Raw genomic sequence first — 8,972 nt, forward strand, 5'->3', positions numbered from 1 at the left:
TTTTTTGAGAGTTTCCTTTAAAGTTAAAGTTGAAGTTCATTAAGATTTATTTTATCATTATTCTTAAACTCTAGAAGAGAAAATCGTTGAGTTGAAATTGGGTTGTTTTACACATTACAAGTTGTATTGAGAAAAATGAATCAATACATCAATTAGAAGAAATTTGAAATCTTATAACAATAAAATCATAATATGAGAATAAATAAAGATATTCCTAATAACACATATATATAGATTAGATATTCACGATTGTATAATATTAATTCTGTATTTCTAAATTTCTAACCACATTCATAATTATATATAGGATAGTTTCTTATTTCTTTTACTATAATACTTCGCTGCAAACTATAGCATATAGGTTGGATGTGTAGTATGTTACAAGAAATAAGAAAATACCTCAATGTCCAAGATAATTTGTCTGGAAATTTTGAAAAGGATTTTGTTTTAGTTTTACAATACCTCCCTTATCACTACTTGTGATAAAAATGTCATTCACATACAATGAGATAAGTACATCCTTAGAAAGAATGACAATAGAATTAATAATGATCAACATCGCTCGCTTGGCATCAGTTAGAAAAGTTGCAATTCTAATTAGTAAAATCAATACCAAAGATATTATGTCAATAATATTATCCCAATATATCTCGTATTATGCCCATGTATTATTTTTCATATGTGCAGTCATTATTATTAATTATTTCCTATATTGTTTATTGTATTTAATGATGGTTTTATAATAAAGGTTATGAAAAATGTTAAAAATTCAAGCAATAAAGTATATGTTAACATAAAGTATTCAAATATAATAAAATTTTAGTATTTGTTAACAAACAAGTTAAGATAATCTATTTTCTTAACTTTAATCTCATTAAAAAATATTTAGAATAAATAAAAGCTTATTTTGTTTGAAAATGTGATTGAAAAAATTGTTTCTGGTTTTTTAAAGTATGATTAGATTTTAGGTTTATTTATAAAGATGACAATGTGGGACGAGCTAGCATTCAGACCCGTAAGAAAATGTGTGGGATGGACTAAGTATTTAAGTCTATTGGTCCGCTTAAGCCCCTCTCACATAATTTGTAGTTCATGTGGCTTATAAGCAAGTTGCTCATTAAAGTTTTTCTCTGGTCAATCCAAAAACAACTTTATTCTTTACATTTCTTCTCTTATTTTAATCCAATTCAAAGTCATTTCTATTTTCAACATACTTGTACTTAAAAATTTGGAATTATAAAATTATGAATGTTACTTTTTTTTAGGAAATAGACTTATAAAATTTATTACTTTTTCTAATTTAATTATGGTTTAATTATGTCTTTGGTCCCCATTTTCGAGTCAAAATCTCAAAATGGTACCCATATTTTTAAAAGTCTCAAAATGGTCTCCTTTTTTGTTGAAACGTCTCACGTTTGCCCTTGCCGTTAAGTCAACGTTGACGCCGTTAGAGGGAGTGTCACGTGTCAGTTCCTCGACTTTTTGAATTTTTTTTTGAATTTTTTTTTTATTTTGAATTTTTTTAAAAAATTAAAAAATTACCACGTGTCAAGTTGTCATCGTGCCACGTGGCAGTGACAGTGACACATGTCAATATTACGCCACGTGTCATTTTCTTAGTCTCAATTTGGTCCCTTTATTTTAATTTGTCTCAATTTAGTCCCAATTTTTGTAAAAATTTGCAATTTTGTCCCTCTCCAAATTGAAATCAAATTTAATTTATGTATAAATGTACACAAATATTTCCATCAAAATTGATATTTCAAGTAAATATTTTTAACCAAATTAAGTTCATTTAATTAATATTTTACATTGAACTTTATTTAAAATGGTTTAAAAGTTGTTAATAGAAAAAAATTCATAAATTACCTAGTTCATGTTACAATAAAACACATATAAATTTAAAATTTTAAAACAATTTTAAGTAAAGTTGAATGTGAAACATAATTTTAACTAAACTTAGCTATGTTAAAAATATATAATAAAAATATCAATTTGAATACAAATATCAAATTTAATAAAAATATTTGTATAACATTTATATAAAATTAAATTTTGTTTCAATTTGAAGGGGGACAAAATTGCTAATTTTTACAAAAATTGGGACTAAATTGAGACAAATTAAAATAAAGGGACCAAATTGAGACTAACAAAATGACACGTGACGTAATACTGACACGTGTCACTGTTACTGCCACGTGGCACGATGACAGCTTGACACGTGGCAATTTTTTAAATTTTTTCTAAAAAATTCAAAAAAGAAATTAAAAATTAAAAAAAAAATTAAAAAAAAAATTAAAAAAAATTTAAAAATCGAGGAACTGACACGTGGCACTCCCTCTAACGTCGTCAACGTTGACTTAACGGCAAGGGCAAACGTGAGACGTTTCAACAAAAAAGGGGATCATTTTGAGACTTTTAAAAATATGGGTACCATTTTGAGATTTTGACTCCAAAATGGAGACCAAAGGCATAATTAAACCTAATATTTACAAAAGAAGCTCTTTACTCTCTAGACTTTACAAGAAAAAGCATCCACTAATGCTAGAATGGATGCCCATGAGCAATGGCGGAACAACGTTGGAACTATAAGGGGTCCATGAACCCCAATTTTTTTTCTTTTTTTACATTTATATAATTTAATATATGATTTTAAACAAATTTTTTCAAATTTAATATTTTAATAAATATTTACACATTTATATTTATATATAAGAAAAAGTTTTCTTTCTTACATTTATTTTTCAATTTAATCTTTTAAACATCTTTTAAATAAAAATAATTATTTTATTAATATTATTTTTTAAATTGTTATTTGTTTAATTTAATCATTTTTTATTTTTTAAAATTGAATCATTATAAATGAAAATTAATTATACTAAAATTATAAAAATTATTTATATCTAATTTTATAATTATAATAATAATAATAATTGTAATTTTATTATTTTTTATTATCCTAAAAAAAGTAAATACAATATTTTGACTAGTTTATATAAAAATTTTAGGATTACTCTTTTGATTCCTATTTTCGTTCAAAAATATTAAATTACTCATTTAGTTTTTTTTAATCTCAATTTGGTTCGAATTTTAAAAAATTATGTAATTTTGCCTTTTTCGTTAAATTTATTGAATCAAATCATGAATTTTTCATCAAAACTGAAGTTGTGAATGATTTGCTTTGTGGGTGTAATTGGCATAATCGTAGTATCAATTTTAATGAAAAATTCTTGTTCTGCTTCAAGAAATTTAACGAAAAAGATAAAATTGCATTATTTTTTATAAAATTGAGACCAAATTGAAACTAAAAAACACTAGATGACCAACATGATATTTTTAGACAAAAAAATGGACCGAAGAATAATTTAACCAAAATTTTGACACCCCCAACATATTGCATGAAATTCCACTACTGCCCAAGAGTACCTGAATAGTTTCAGATTTTGAAAAGCAATTTGGTCGTGGCACAAACTTTTGTTTTACATATTATATGTGTATATATATTCTATATTACGTTCTTTTATCTCATTATTTATTTTCACTATTTTAAAATTTTAATATATTTATTTATTATATATGTAATAACAAAGTTATGTGGTAAGAGAGTCACCCCTTTATTTAATAAATCATACATATTTAAATTACTCTTGGAATCTTCTCTTTACTTTGATTGATGATATGATACTAATGATGCGGTTACTCTGTGCCTTCTGTTTTTTATTTTATTATGCCAAATGCAACATGAAATCAAGAAACAAACAAACAAATTGAAAAAAAAAATTCATCACCATCAATTAAAATTTCCACTTTTGATAACTTTCACACTCTAATTCTAAAAATTAAATATATTTTTGGTCTTTTAACTTATACCGGAAATTAGAATTAACCAAACTTTGAAACTTTGGACCAATTTAGTCTTTCATCATTAGAAATGCATAGATTTAATTCTTTTAACCAAATTTTATTAAGTTTATTTGACGTTTTAAATGTGCTTCTTAGTTAACATTAAAGCGAAAATATGTAAAATAGTATAAACAACTCAAATGTAAAATAGTTAACATTGAAACGTCAAATAAACTTAACAAAATTTGGTTAAAATGACTAAATTCATGCATTCTAAGGTTGAGGCACTAAATTGGGTCAAAGTTTCAAAAAGGGACCAATTTCAATTTTCACTAAAAGTTAAGAGATCAAAAACATGTTTAACTCCACTCTATAATATACTCTAACATATGCAAAATGAAAATTTAAAACATGAAAAAAAACAGACGTGATGACAAATTTTTCATTTCTTTCAATTTAAAATATACAAGAATTTAAACATTTTTTATTTCACCTAACTAACCACAACTTCATCTATGTGTTAATCTTGATTTGTAGAGAAAGATGTATAGTTTAGATATGTTCTTGATGATTTTTTTTCCTTTTTTTTTGTATTTAGGTTAAAGCAATGTTATTGCTCCTATTAATATATTTGTTCCTGTTGATAAATTAAAAAATAGAGAATTTATATATGGTGGTGGAATAAGAGAAGGGTAAGAGAGTAAAATGTAACTGAAAGATTAAGAACACAATTTTTTTCTGAATTTCAAACTCACTATTTTTTTTCATTAAAATAGAGTAGATATTAATAATGTGATGATGATTGAAAAATTTGGTATGTGTTTTAAGAAGATCCCCTTCTCAAAGGGTCAGGTCAATGTTAAAAAAATGTTAAAATATTTGATATCATTTAACTTAATTTTGGGAGTCTAACTTATTCATTGTTTTATAAATTCAAACTTTTTTTAAGATGAGATTTTATGTGGTATGGAAGCTTAAAATAGATTGGTGGAAAGTTATAGTACAATACAATCGAATCTTTGAATAATGACAAATTTTAGTGAAAAAATAATTAGTCACTATATAGTTTATCGATACTTGTCAATAAAGTATCTAATTTATAAAGATATAATACAATATAATAAAATCTTCGAATACACAAATTTGAGTGAAAAAATTTCTTCACATCAAATATATAACAAATAAAATAAAATTATAATAAATAAAAAAAATGTCACGTGATCGGTTTCTAAAGCCTGTGGTGCTGCATTGGTATTGATAGTAATAACGGTGCATTGTTCAGATTTCTTGTAAAGCTAAAATCAGAAAATAGGCTTTGTATTGACAGTAATAACGATGCATTTTATGGTATTGGTTCTTTAAATTAGTCCAGAAAAAATACATTTTTAATACGTGTTGCCAATAGTCATTCTGAACAAATACGATCCCAAAAACGAAACCTACTCTCTCTCTTCTATCTTAAAGCAATATGCATAGTTGGTTGTCAAAATATACAACCTAAATTCCCTTTCAACGATCAAGAGGATTCTGTCCCTATACTACTAAAAAAACTCATATTTCTTGCCAATTTTGTTTTGATTTTTTTTTTGCAGGAAATACTTATAAATTTTGTTATGAAAAAAAATTTGTAGGAAATTGCTGCCAATTTTTTTACAAAATATTTTGTATAAAAAACTTTTCGTAACAAATTTTGAAGAAAATACTTGCGAATTTTATAATTTTGTAGAAAATAATTACCCATGAAGGAATTACCTGCCAATTAAAATTCTTAGAAAAAATAGCAGGAAAAAATCTTTTCTTGCAAATTTTTTTAACAAATTTGCAAGAAAATTTCCCTGTAATACGAGAATTTTTAGTAATGCTAGTATTTCTGTTACACAATTAGGTTCAGTTTAAGTTTTTTCTTTCTCTTTCTGTTTGTGGCTATATAAGCAAAAGATGTGCTACCTTTTCTTCTTCTTTCAATAATATTCCATTTCTCTCTTTCCCATTTACTCATGTCTCCCACTAATGTGCATTCACTCTCAAGAGGCTCCAATGGTTTGCTCATACACATATATTACATTTATTAAGATTGGTACTACCAATACCATGAAATGCACCATTATTACTGTCAATACAAAGCCTATTTTTTGATTTTAACTTTACAAGAAATCTGAACAATGCAACGTTATTACTATCAATACCAATGCAGTACCACAGGCTTTAGAAACCAATCACGTGACATTTTTTTGTTTTATCTATTATTATTATTATTTTATTTTATATATATATATATATATATATATATATATATATATATATATATATGATGTGAAGAAATTCATGATGCGAGAGACTTTTATTTTAGAACACTAGTTAAGAATAATTAATATACATCGAATATCGTAAAAGTTTATTATTAATTATGATATTAAATCAAATTCGACATGATAACCTTCAATACAATTTTATTTTATTTAAAGAACAAAAATGCCCATAAATATTACTGCTATGTTTAATATTTTATTTAATGTTCACGAATAAAAGTTAAAAAACAATTAAATGATAAAATAATTATATTTTAATATCATTAAAATTTAAAATAATTAAATATAAAAAGTTTAAATTAATAGAAAAACCAACAAAGATTGGTGTTAAATATCTAAAAAATTTACAAAAAAAAAATAAAGTATCAATTTGCGACATCATTGAATTTTCTCTTCTGATTTTTTGATAACCTTTTGCAACATTCATGTTAGCTTAACCAAATATCAAGAAATACACAATATTTCAATATATAAAATTATTAACTATAAATACATAAAGCTAGTAATATAAAGAAATGAAAAAAAAATGTGAAACATTTTTGTGGCTGAACTATTAAAAAGATAAAAGTATAGATAAGTTAGTTGAAGAAGAACATCGTCTCTTCTGCTCTTCTTCTCTCTCTAGGTAGGTTACAAATAACTTTTTCTTCATCTCACCAAACCTTCTCTCTTCTCTTAAAAGAACGAGAATGAAACCTACTCTTTCGTCTATCTTAAAGCAATGTTATCATCAATATCAAAAAATGTATCGTTATTATGGTTAATAAGAAACCTATTCTCTTATTTTGGCTTTACAAGAAACCCTAACCATGCATCCTTATTACTACCAATACGAATGTAGTATCATGTGACAACTTTTTGTTTTATTTATTATTTTTTTATATATTTTATGTTAGTGTTCAATTTTAAATTTAAGATTTCATTTTTCATATTATTTTATTTTCATTCTTTTAGTTTTTATATTATAATATTTTAGGCTTCTAGGGAAAGTTTATGAATAATTATCTTTTATTTTAAAATCCTTTTACATATTAGAATTTGTTTAACTGTGCACGTATATGCACATTCTTGTAAAAAAAACGAGTAATTTTTTCTATTTTATAATAGGTCTAAATAAGTAACGGAAATAAATAGAAATGAATAGATAGGAAAACTTTTGATTTCCAATATTTTGAAGAAGTTGAAATTGAATTTTAAGTATGATATTCTAAAGTTTTGAAAACATAAAACATAGGATTGTTCTTTATGGTTTATATATTTTATCCAAATTTTTATACTTTTAATTTATTACATCAAAAAAATATAATTAAAGGCCATTTTTGTTTCGAAACTACACAATACCTAGCAAAGCTAAAACAAATATAATTTTCTAAATCTTACTTAGTAAACAAATTCAGAATACAATATTCAAATAATTATTCAAATAATTGACAAAACATTACACCTATTCAAATCACAAACCTACAAATCAACCACATCTAACACAATATCAAATCATTGTATGTTTCAAGTATTTGTGTTTAGAGTGCCAAAATTTACAAAGATAGTATTCAAATGTTTAATTAACATTTCCGTTATGTGTCCTAAATAAGGGAACAAGAAATATACCCAAGAAAAAAGAAAATGAAGAAATGTTATATCTAAAATAGAGAAACAAAAATACATCAAATCTAATTGATTGTAAAAATTGGAAGCATCAAGTCCATCCTTTAAAACGCGGAAGTGACGGAACCTGTGTTTTTTTATTGAGAAGGAAATTGAAAGAGAAGCCAATCCTTTACATATAATTAAAAATATTAAGACTTTAAATATTTTAAATATTAAGACTCATGTAATAAACAGACTCTAATATAATTGAAAATATAATCTATATTTTAGGACTTTATTTTTAAAATTCTTTAAATATTAAATCTGCTTAACTAAATATAAAAAAATATTAAAGTATTAATTTGAGACTTCATTGAATTTTCTGTTATGATTTTTCGATAACCTTAACATTCCTTTTAGCTTAACTAAATATCAAAAAATACACAATATTTCAATATATAAAATTATTGATTATGAATACATAAAACTAGCGATATAAAGAAATGAAAAAAATGTGAAACATTTTTGTGACAGATCTATTAAAAAGATAAAAGTATAGATAAGTTAGTTGAAAAAGAACACTGTCTCTTCTCACTACAAAAAAAAAGTGAATATTTGTGACGGTTAAAATTACAAGTTCTAGCGGTTAAAACCCATCACAAATGACATTTATGACGGTTTAAATAACCGTCAGAATTACGAATGTCAAAAACAGATTGTGACAAAAATATTCTACCTGCTGGTATTGTCAGAAAAAAAAATAATAGCGGTTAAAAACCGCCACAAAATGTAGTCTAATTTATTTATATTTCATCATATTTTGACGGTTAAAAACTACCACAAAATGCATCATATTTTGATGGTTAAAAATCATTACGAAATGCATCATATTTTTTACTATTAAAAACCGTCACAAAATGCATCATATTTTGACGGTTAAAAACCGCCACAAAATATATCACATTTTGACGGTTAAAAATCATCACAAATAAAATACATTTAAGTTCCTGTTTCAAGCATTCCCTTTAAAAAAAATAAATCTTTTTTCACTATGTTACTATTTGCTTTAGATAAACCCATACATAAAGGAATAACCAACCACATCATGACCATTTGGGATTCTCACTTTATAAAATTGTTGCTGCTATCGAATTTAGACAGTTCCTTCACATGAATCAAAATTTCCTTATATAAAACTAACGAAAAAAATAAACATAATCACATAAAGAGTCG

This window comes from Vigna unguiculata, chromosome 6 (genome assembly GCF_037176805.1).
Source record: "Vigna unguiculata cultivar grain cowpea cultivar isolate G323 ecotype 2 chromosome 6, ASM3717680v1, whole genome shotgun sequence".
NCBI classification, from domain to species: Eukaryota; Viridiplantae; Streptophyta; class Magnoliopsida; order Fabales; family Fabaceae; genus Vigna; species Vigna unguiculata.